Below are 9,294 nucleotides of genomic sequence, written 5' to 3'. Positions count from 1 at the left end.
ATAATGGAATATTATGCAGCCATCAAAAGGAATAAGATCTTGCCATTTGCAACGACGTGGTTGGAACTGGAGGATGTTTTGCTGAGTGAAATAAGTCAATCAGAGAAAGACATGTATCATGTGACCTCACTGATATGAGGAATTCTTAATCTCAGGAAACAAACTGAGGGTTGCTTGAGTGGTGGGGGGTGGGATGAATGGGGTTGCTGGGTGATAGACATTGGTTAGGGTAAGTGCTATGTTGAGCGCTGTGAATTGTGCAAGACTGTTGAATCACAGATCTGTACTTCTGAAACAAATAATACAACATATGTTAAGAAAAAAGAAAAAGAACAAGATAGCAGGAGGGGAAGAATTAAGGGGAGTAAGTCGGAGGGGGAGACAAACCATGAGAAACGATGGACTCTGAAAAACAAACTGAGGGTTCTAGAGGGGCGGAGGGTAGGTGGATGAGTTAGCCTGGTGATGGGTTAAAGAGGGCACATTCTGCGTGGAGCCCTGGGTGTTATGCACAAACAATGAATCATGGAACACTACATCAAGAACTAAGGATGTAATATATGGTGATTAACATAACAATAAAAAATTTTAAAAAACCTTCTTGGAAAAAAAACTGAAAGAAGATTGGTCAGCCTTCTGATGCCTCTGGTTCCTACAAACTTTTTTAGTGCCTTCACTTTTAAGTTGCATGGCTGCACTGAGATGCACATTTTGGTTCTGCACAATCCAGTTGCATTTCATTGTAGAGCTTTCATAATAACCTGCTTATCAAATTATTCTTTATAAAATCAAAGTGGTGTAGATTAGCCAAGGAGCTCCTTGACATTCATAAGCTGCCATGTCAATACAGCCCTAATACAAGCTAGATTATCATATACTTTTCAAGAACACTTTAATACCTTGCTCTCACAATCTCTGACAGTCTGACAATTAAGATTAAAAAGAGACATTTGTTTGTAGAAATTGCATAAGGGCCTGGAATTCACTTTTCCAGCAAACAACCCTGCCAACCCTCCAACTGGATGCCAGGGCTGGCATAGAAAGTTGTGCCATTGAGCTATAAGAGCTCACTGTTGCACCCTGGCTGCAGCAGACATCTATGTGGCCCCCCTTCATGGCCCCTAGAATTTCCATGCCTACCAGCCCAATTTCTGAGAGCAGGACTGCGTTCCTTTGCCTGAGAGTTTTCTCCTGTCACTGGAACCCATTCTGGCCATATTATGTGGCAGGCCAGAAATGCTAGGAAATTAAGTTTCCCAAGAACAACACTGAACCAATTACTGACTGATGTAGCTGATGGATACATCCCCCAGTTCCTTCATCCAACCAGCAGGATAACTCTGACAGTTCCGTTCTGTCTCCCAGAGTTCCCAACAAGTTAAACTACAGTTGCCCACAGCGAAAACTCACTTACTCACCCTTGTTGTCTGTCTTCCCTTCCCTGACTCATTTCTATCCCTATCAGTGTGTCCTGGGTTCACCTCCCAAATAAACTGCTTGCACTCAAATCCGTGCCTTGGGCTTACTTCTGGGGAACTCAGAGTAAGACACTTCCACCCTCACCAAGGTTTTAGATGCAGTACATATCTCCCAGGCTGGAGGGGGACTACCCCATAGCTATCAGCTTTCCCAGAGGCTCTGCTTCGGCTGTGGTCATCGTGAATGTGTGTAATCTGATCTTAGACATGAAATCAAAGGTTAGATGAAGCCTTCACACCACACAGCGGTAGTCAGCCCATCCAACTTCCAGGTGTGTGCTGCATGGGGTGCTATGACTGGAAGGAGGAGAAAGGGCAGTATTTTTCCAGCTGTCCATCTCTTTCTATAAGCAGCTTCCTTCTGGTTGTTGTTTCTTTTGTCATCTTTTGTAGGCTTAGAGAGAAAATCAGGAGGTAAGAGAAGATCCCACAGTCACAGAACTGTGAGCTGTAACAGAATCATGGAGCTCCCATAAGCCCCATGTATGAGAATAAAGGATACTTGTACCTTTGATAGTGACAGGAACACCCATGCCTTTAGCTGAGGCCGCCTCAGTAAATTCAGTATCCATAATTTTCTTATTGTGAGAAGATAAATAGCATTCTCATTTCGTGAATTTTAATTCGTCGTTTTGTATTTGAGATTGTTATATCAATATCAGTCTAATGAACATTCATTGACTCTCCATTATGTGGTCAGCCCTGTGCTGAGACTGAGAACACAAGGATAAATATGACAGTCTCTGACCTTGCAGTAGCATGTGGGAAACAGACACATAAATAGATAATACAGCATGAAATGACATGCATTAGGGTGATAATATAATGCACCCAAAAAAGGACAAAATTGCCATTTGCAACAACATGGATGAACCCAGAGGTATTATGCTAAGTGAAATAACACAGATAGGGAAAGACAAACACTGCATGATTTAACTTATATGTGTAATCTAAAAAACAGAGCAAAAAAACAAAACAGAAACAGATTTATAGACACAGAGAACAATCTGATGGTCACCAGGGGAAGGGAAGTGGGGGATGGGCAAAATAGAGGAAGGGGATTAAAAGATACAACCTTCAGTTATAAAATTGATAATACACAAGGATACAATGTACAGCATGGGGAATATAGTTAATATTGTAACAACTTGGTATGGTGACAGATGGTAGCTAGATTTAGTGGTGATCACTTTGTAATATATATAAATGTTGAATCACTATGTTGTACACCTGAAACTAATATAATATTGTAGGTCAACTACATTTCAATAAAAAATGTACCCAGGAACTACGTGGGTACTGATTCAGACGGTGAAATTAGGGAAATCATCCAGAAATGACAACAAAACTGAGTCTCGTGCATGGACAGAATTAGCAAGTGAGGGGGCATGACAAGAGAGCATTCCTGGAAGAAGAAACAGCATGAAAAAGGAATAGAAGTATAGGTTTAAAGAATATCACCTTATATCAAATAGTCAAAGGAATGTTGCTGCTTTAATACAAGTATAAATGATGTTCTATTTTTATAAATACATCAAAATTTAACAACATTGATCTTTTTAAATAAACAAGTAGATACATAATCATCATAGACAACCTTGACACTCTATCCTTGAGCCTCAGGTGAGCTTTTCCCCAAGGCTGAGAGATGCAGTGTGGGGGAAGTAAGGGATACAGCAGGTGAGGTGATAGTAGAAGGAGGTGGGGGATGGGATAAAGTGAAAGATGGAGGGTGGCAAGGGTGGGAAAAGATGAGGGATTTGAGGAAGGTAGACAGAGGGAGAAGGTGGCCACAGAACATGCTATTCACTGTTTCTTAATAAAATGCTTTTGTTGGGGCACCTGGGTAGCTCACTCAGTTAAGCTTCCAACTCCTGGTTTCAGCTCAGGTCATGATTTCATGGGTCATGAGATCGAGCCTCATGTCAGGTCCTCAGTGGGGAGTTTGCTTGAAGATTCTCTCCCTCTGCCCCTCCCCCATCACTCTCTCTCTCTAAAATAAATAAATAAATCTTTTTAAAAATTTTTTAAATTTTATTATGTTATGTTAGTCACCATAAAATACATCATTAGTTTTTGATGTGGTGATCCATGATCCATTGTTTTTGTATAACACCCGGTGTTCCATGCAGTACATGCCCTACTTAATACCCATCACCAGGCTAACCAATCCCTCCTCCCACCTCCCCTCTAATGGACTCTGAGAAATAAATAAATCTTTAAAAAATGCTTTCAAGGGGAGGGAGCAAGATGGAGGAGTAGGAGACCTGGATTTCATCTGGTCTTAGGAATTCAGCTGGATAGGGATCAAACCATTCTGAACACCTACGAACTCAACAGGAGATAAAAGAAAAGAATAGCAAAAACTCACTGAACAGAAAAACGACCACTTTCTGGAAGGTAGGACGTGCGGAGAAGTGAACCCGAGGCAATATTCGGGAGGATAGACAGCAGGGGAGGGGGCCTCCGTCAGCCGCTTCTGGCAAGTGATAGAGCCGCAGAGCACAAAATCGGAACTTCTAGAAGTCGGCTCTGCTGAGGGACATCGCTCCAGTGGCTAAGCTGGGGGTGGAACCCTCGCAGGATAGTGTGGTCTCAGGACCCTCTGGGTCACAGAAAGACAAGAGGTGCCTGAGTACGGCAGAGCTCCTGGGTATCAGAGCGGGAAAGCCAGCTGCAGAGACGGAGCCAAGGCACAGGATCTCAGCTTGGGTTTGCCATAAACTGTGATCCGCAGCACAGTCAGGCCACAGCTCTTCCAGCAGGGACCCAACAAGCGGCAGATCCGGGGAGACTCCCCTCCCTCCCCGGAAGGAGCGGCGCAGCAGCACACCTCACAGATCTGCTGGGTTTGGAGACTCCACATGGAGTCGGGTGCTAGAGATAGAAATGCTCGGTCACAGGCCGGGTGAGCACGGAGTGTGGCCAGAGACCGGGGACACGGGAGTGACTGCCTGCTTTTCTCTAGGGGCTCACTGAGGAGCGGGACCCCGAGTTCTCGGCTCCTCCCGGGTGGAGATTGGGAGGCCGCCATTTTCACTCTTGTCCTCCAAAGCTGTACGGAAAGCTTGCAGGGAACAAAACTCCCGAGAGCAAACCCAAACAGATTGCTTAGCCCGGCCCGGGGAGGATGGGGCAATTCCGCCTCCGGCAAAGACATTTGGAAATCACGGCAACAGGCCCCTCCCCCAGAAGATCAGCACGAACAGCCAGCCAAGACCAAGTTTACCAATCAGTGAGAATGGGAGAACTCCAGCACTAGGGGAATACGGCACACGGAATTCATGGCTTTTTTACCATGAATCATTAGTCTTTCAAAGTTAATTTTTTTAACTGTCTTTTTTTTGAATTTTTCTTTTTCTCTTTTTCAACCAACATCTTATCAATTACTTTTTTAAAAAAAATTATTTTTCATTTTTAGAGTCATATTTTACCCCTTCATAGTAGTTACCCTTATTTTTGGCTATATATATAAGTTGTTCTCTATTTAAAATTTTGGGAAACAGTTTCTTCAAACAGATCAAAATATACCCTAAATCTCTAGTGTATGACTTTGTTCTAGGCTCCTCCTGATCACATTCTCTCCCTTTTTTTCTTTTTTTTTTAAATCTTCTTTCCTTTTTCAAACAACTTCTTATCAATTCCTTTTATAAAATCTTTTATAATTTTCATCCTTACAATCATATTCCATCCCTTCATTGTATCAGCCCTTATTTTGTACATATATAAGTCTTTCTTTCTTTAAAATTTTAGGAGGCACTTTTTTCTAACAGACAAAACACACCGAAACTCTAGTGTGTGGCACTGATCTATGCACTAGCCTGATCATATTTGATCATATTCTGTTTCTTTTCTTGTTTTGTTCTTTTTGGTTTGTTTTTATCTTTTTCTTTTTCTTTTTTTTTCTTTCTTTTTTCCTTCTTTCCCTTTCTTTTCCACTGGCTTCAGGTCTTTTCTGATTTGTTGAGAGTATATTTTCTGGGGACATTGTTAACCTGTTAGCATTTTGTTCTCTCATTCATCTATTCTCCTCTGGACAAAATGACAAGACAAAAAAAATCACCTCAACAAAAGGAACAAGAGGTAGTACCGTCTGCCAGGGACCTACTCAAACGGACATTAGTACGATAACAGACCTAGAGTTCAGAAGCATGATTTTAAAGATACTAGCTGGGCTTGAAAAAAGCATGGAAGTTATTAGAGAAACCCTTTCTGGAGAAATAAAAGAACTAAAATCTAACCAAGTCGAAATCAAAAAGACTATTGATGAGGTGCAATCAAAAATGGGGGCACTAACTGCTAGGATAAATTAGGCAGAAGAGAGAATCAGCGATATAGAAGACCAAATGATGGAAAATAAAGAAGCTGAGAAAAAGAGAGAGAAACAACTACTCGATCACGAGGGCAGAATTCGAGATAAGCGATACCATAAGACGAAACAACATTAGAATAATTGGTTTCCCAGAGGAAGAAGAAAGAGAGAGACACGCAGAAGGTATATTGGAGCAAATCACAGCAGAGAACTTCCCTAATGTGAGGAAGAAAATAGGCATTAAAATCCAGGAGGCACAGAGAACCCCTCTCAAAATCAATAATAATAGGTCAACACCCCGACATCTAATATTAAAACTTCGGAGCCTAGGAGACAAAGAGAAAATCCTGAAAGCAGCTCGAGAGAACAGATATGTAACCTATAAAGGTGGAAACATTAGATTGGCAACACACCTATCCACAGAGACCTGGCAGGCCAGAAAGGACTGGCATGATATCTTCAGAGCACTAAACGAGAAAAATATGCAACCAAGAACACTAGGCTGTCATTGAAAATAGAAGGAGAGTTAAAAAGCTTCCAGGACAACAAAAAGTAAAGGGATTTGCAAATACAAAACAAGCCCTACAAGAAATATTGAAAGGGGTCCTCTAAGCAAAGAAAGAGGCTAAAAGCAGCATAGACCAGAAAGGAACAGAGACAATATACAGTTAACAGTCACCTTACAGGCAATACAATGGCACTAAATTCACACCTTTCAATAGTTACCCTGAATGTAAATAGGCTAAATGTCCCAGATTGGATTAAAAAACAGGACCCATCGATATGCTGCCTGCAAGAGACTCATTTTACACCCAAAGACACCCCCAGATTGAAAGTGAGGGGGTGGAAAACCATTTTCTATGCTAAAGGACAACTAAACAAAGCTGGGGTGGCAATCCTTACATTCGACAAATTAGATTTTAAAACAAAGACTATAATAAGAGATGAGGAAGGACATTATATCCTACTTAAAGGGTCTATCCAACAGGAAGATCGAACAATTGTAAATATCTATGCCCCGAACATGGGAGCAACCAATTATATAGGCAATTAAAAACAAAAGCAAAGAAACACATTGACAACAATACAATAATAGTGGGGGACTTTAACACCCCCCTCACTGAAATGGACAGAGCATCTAAGCAAAAGATCAACAAGGAAAGAAAGACTTTAAATGACACACTGGACCAAATGGACTTCACAGACATATTCAGAACGTTCCATCTCAAAGCAACAGAATACACATTCTTCTCTAGTGCCCATGGAACATTCTCCAGAATTGATCACATCCTAGGTCACAAATCAGGTCTCAACCGGTACCAAAGATTGGGATCATTCCCTGCATATCTTCAGACCACAATGCTTTGAAACTAGAACTCAATCACAGGAGGAAAGTCAGAAAGAACTCAAATACATGGAGTCTAAAGAGCATCCAACTAAAGAATGAATGGGTCAACAGGGAATTAAAGAAGAATTTAAAAAATTTATGGAAACCAATGAAAATGAAAACACAACTGTTCAAAATCTTTGGGATACAGCAAAGGCAGTCCTGAGAGGAGGTATAGATCAATACAAGCCTTTTTCAAGAAACAGGAAAGGTCTCAAATACATAACCTAACCCTACACCTAAAGGAGCTAGAGAAAAAACAGCAACTAAAGCCTAAAACCAGCAGGAGAAGAGAAATAATAAAGATCAGAGCAGAAATCAATGAACTAGAAACCAAAAGAACAGTAGAACAGATCAACGAAACTAGGAGACGGTTCTGTGAAAGAATTAACAAGATTGATAAACCCCTGGCCAGACTTATCAAAAGAAAAGGGAAATGACCAAATCAACAAAATCATGAATGAAAGAGGAGTGATCACAACCAACACAAAGAAATACAACTATAGGAACATATTATGAGCAACTATATGCCAGCAAATCAGATAACCTGGAAGAAATGGATGCATTCCTAGAGATGGATCAACTACCAAAATTGAACCAGGAAGAAACAGAAAACCTGAACAGACCTATAACCACTAAGGAAATTGAAACAGTCATCAAAAATCTCCCAAAAAACAAAAGCCCAGGGCCAGATGGCTTCCCAGGGGAATTCTACCAAACATTTAAAGAAGAATGAATACCTATTCTCCTGAAACTGTTCCAAAAAATAGAAATGGAAGGAAACCTTCCAAACTCGTTTTATGAGGCCACTATTACCTTGATCCCTAAACCAAAGACCCCATCAAAAAGGAGAATTACAGACCAATATCCTTGATGAACATGGATGCAAAAATTCTTACCAAAATACTAGCCAATAGGATCCAACAGTACATTAAAAGGATTATTCACCATGACCAAATGGGATTTATCCCTGGGCTGCAAGGTTGGTTCAACATCCACAAATCAATCAACGTGATACAAAACATTAACAAAACAAAGAACAAGAATCATATGATCCTCTCAATACATGCAGAAGAAGCATTTGACAAAGTTCCTCATCCTTTCTTGATCAAAACTCTTCAGAGTATAGGGATAGAGGGTACATACATCAATATCATAAAAGCCATCCATGAAAAACCTACAGCGAATATCATTCTCAATGGAGAAAAGCTGAGAGCTTTCCCCTAAGGTCAGGAATGCGGCAGGGATGTCACTATCATCACTGCTATTCAACATAGTATTAGAAGTCCTAGCCACAGCAATCAGACAACAAAAAGAAATCAAAGGCATCAAAATGAGCAAAGAGGAAGTCAAACTCTCACTGTTTGCAGATGATATGATACTGTATGTGGAAAACCCAAGACACTCCACCCCAAAACTGCTAGAACTCATACAGGAATTCAGTAAAGTGGCAGTATATAAAATCAATGCACAGAAACCAGTGGCATTCCTATACACCAACAACAAGACAGAAGAGAGACAAATTAAGAAGTCAATCCCATTTACAATTGCACCCAAAACCATAAGGTACCTAGGAATAAATCTAACCAAAGAAGGAAAGGATCTGTACTCAGAAAACTATAAAATATTCATGAAATAAATTGAGGAAGACACAAAGAAATGGAAAAACGTTCCATGCTTATAGATTGGAAGAACAAACGTTGTGAAGATGTCAATGCTACCTAGAGCAATCTACACATTCAATGCAATCCCCATCAAAATACCATCCACTTTTTTCAAAGAAATGGAACAAATAATCCTAAAATTTGTATGGAACCAGAAGAAACCCCTAATAGCCAAAGGAATATTGAAAAAGAAAAGCAAAGCTGGTGGCATCACAGTTCTGGACTTCCAGCTCTATTCCAAAGCTGTCATCAAGACAGTATGGTACTGGCACAAAAACAGACACATAGATCAATGGAACAGAATCAAGAGCCCAGAAATGGACCCTCAACTCTATGGTCAACTCATCTTTGACAAAGCAGGAAAGAATATCCATTGGAAAAAAGGCAGTCTCTTCTACAAATGGTGTTGGGAAAATTGGACAGCCACATGCAGAAGAATGAAACTGGACCATT

This window comes from Callorhinus ursinus, unplaced genomic scaffold (assembly GCF_003265705.2).
Source record: "Callorhinus ursinus isolate GAN/ISIS: 27379988/994484 unplaced genomic scaffold, GSC_fseal_2.0 scaffold56, whole genome shotgun sequence".
Lineage (NCBI taxonomy): Eukaryota > Metazoa > Chordata > Mammalia > Carnivora > Otariidae > Callorhinus > Callorhinus ursinus.
The sequence above is the reverse complement of the archived record's forward strand: the minus strand, read 5'-3'. Positions refer to the sequence as shown.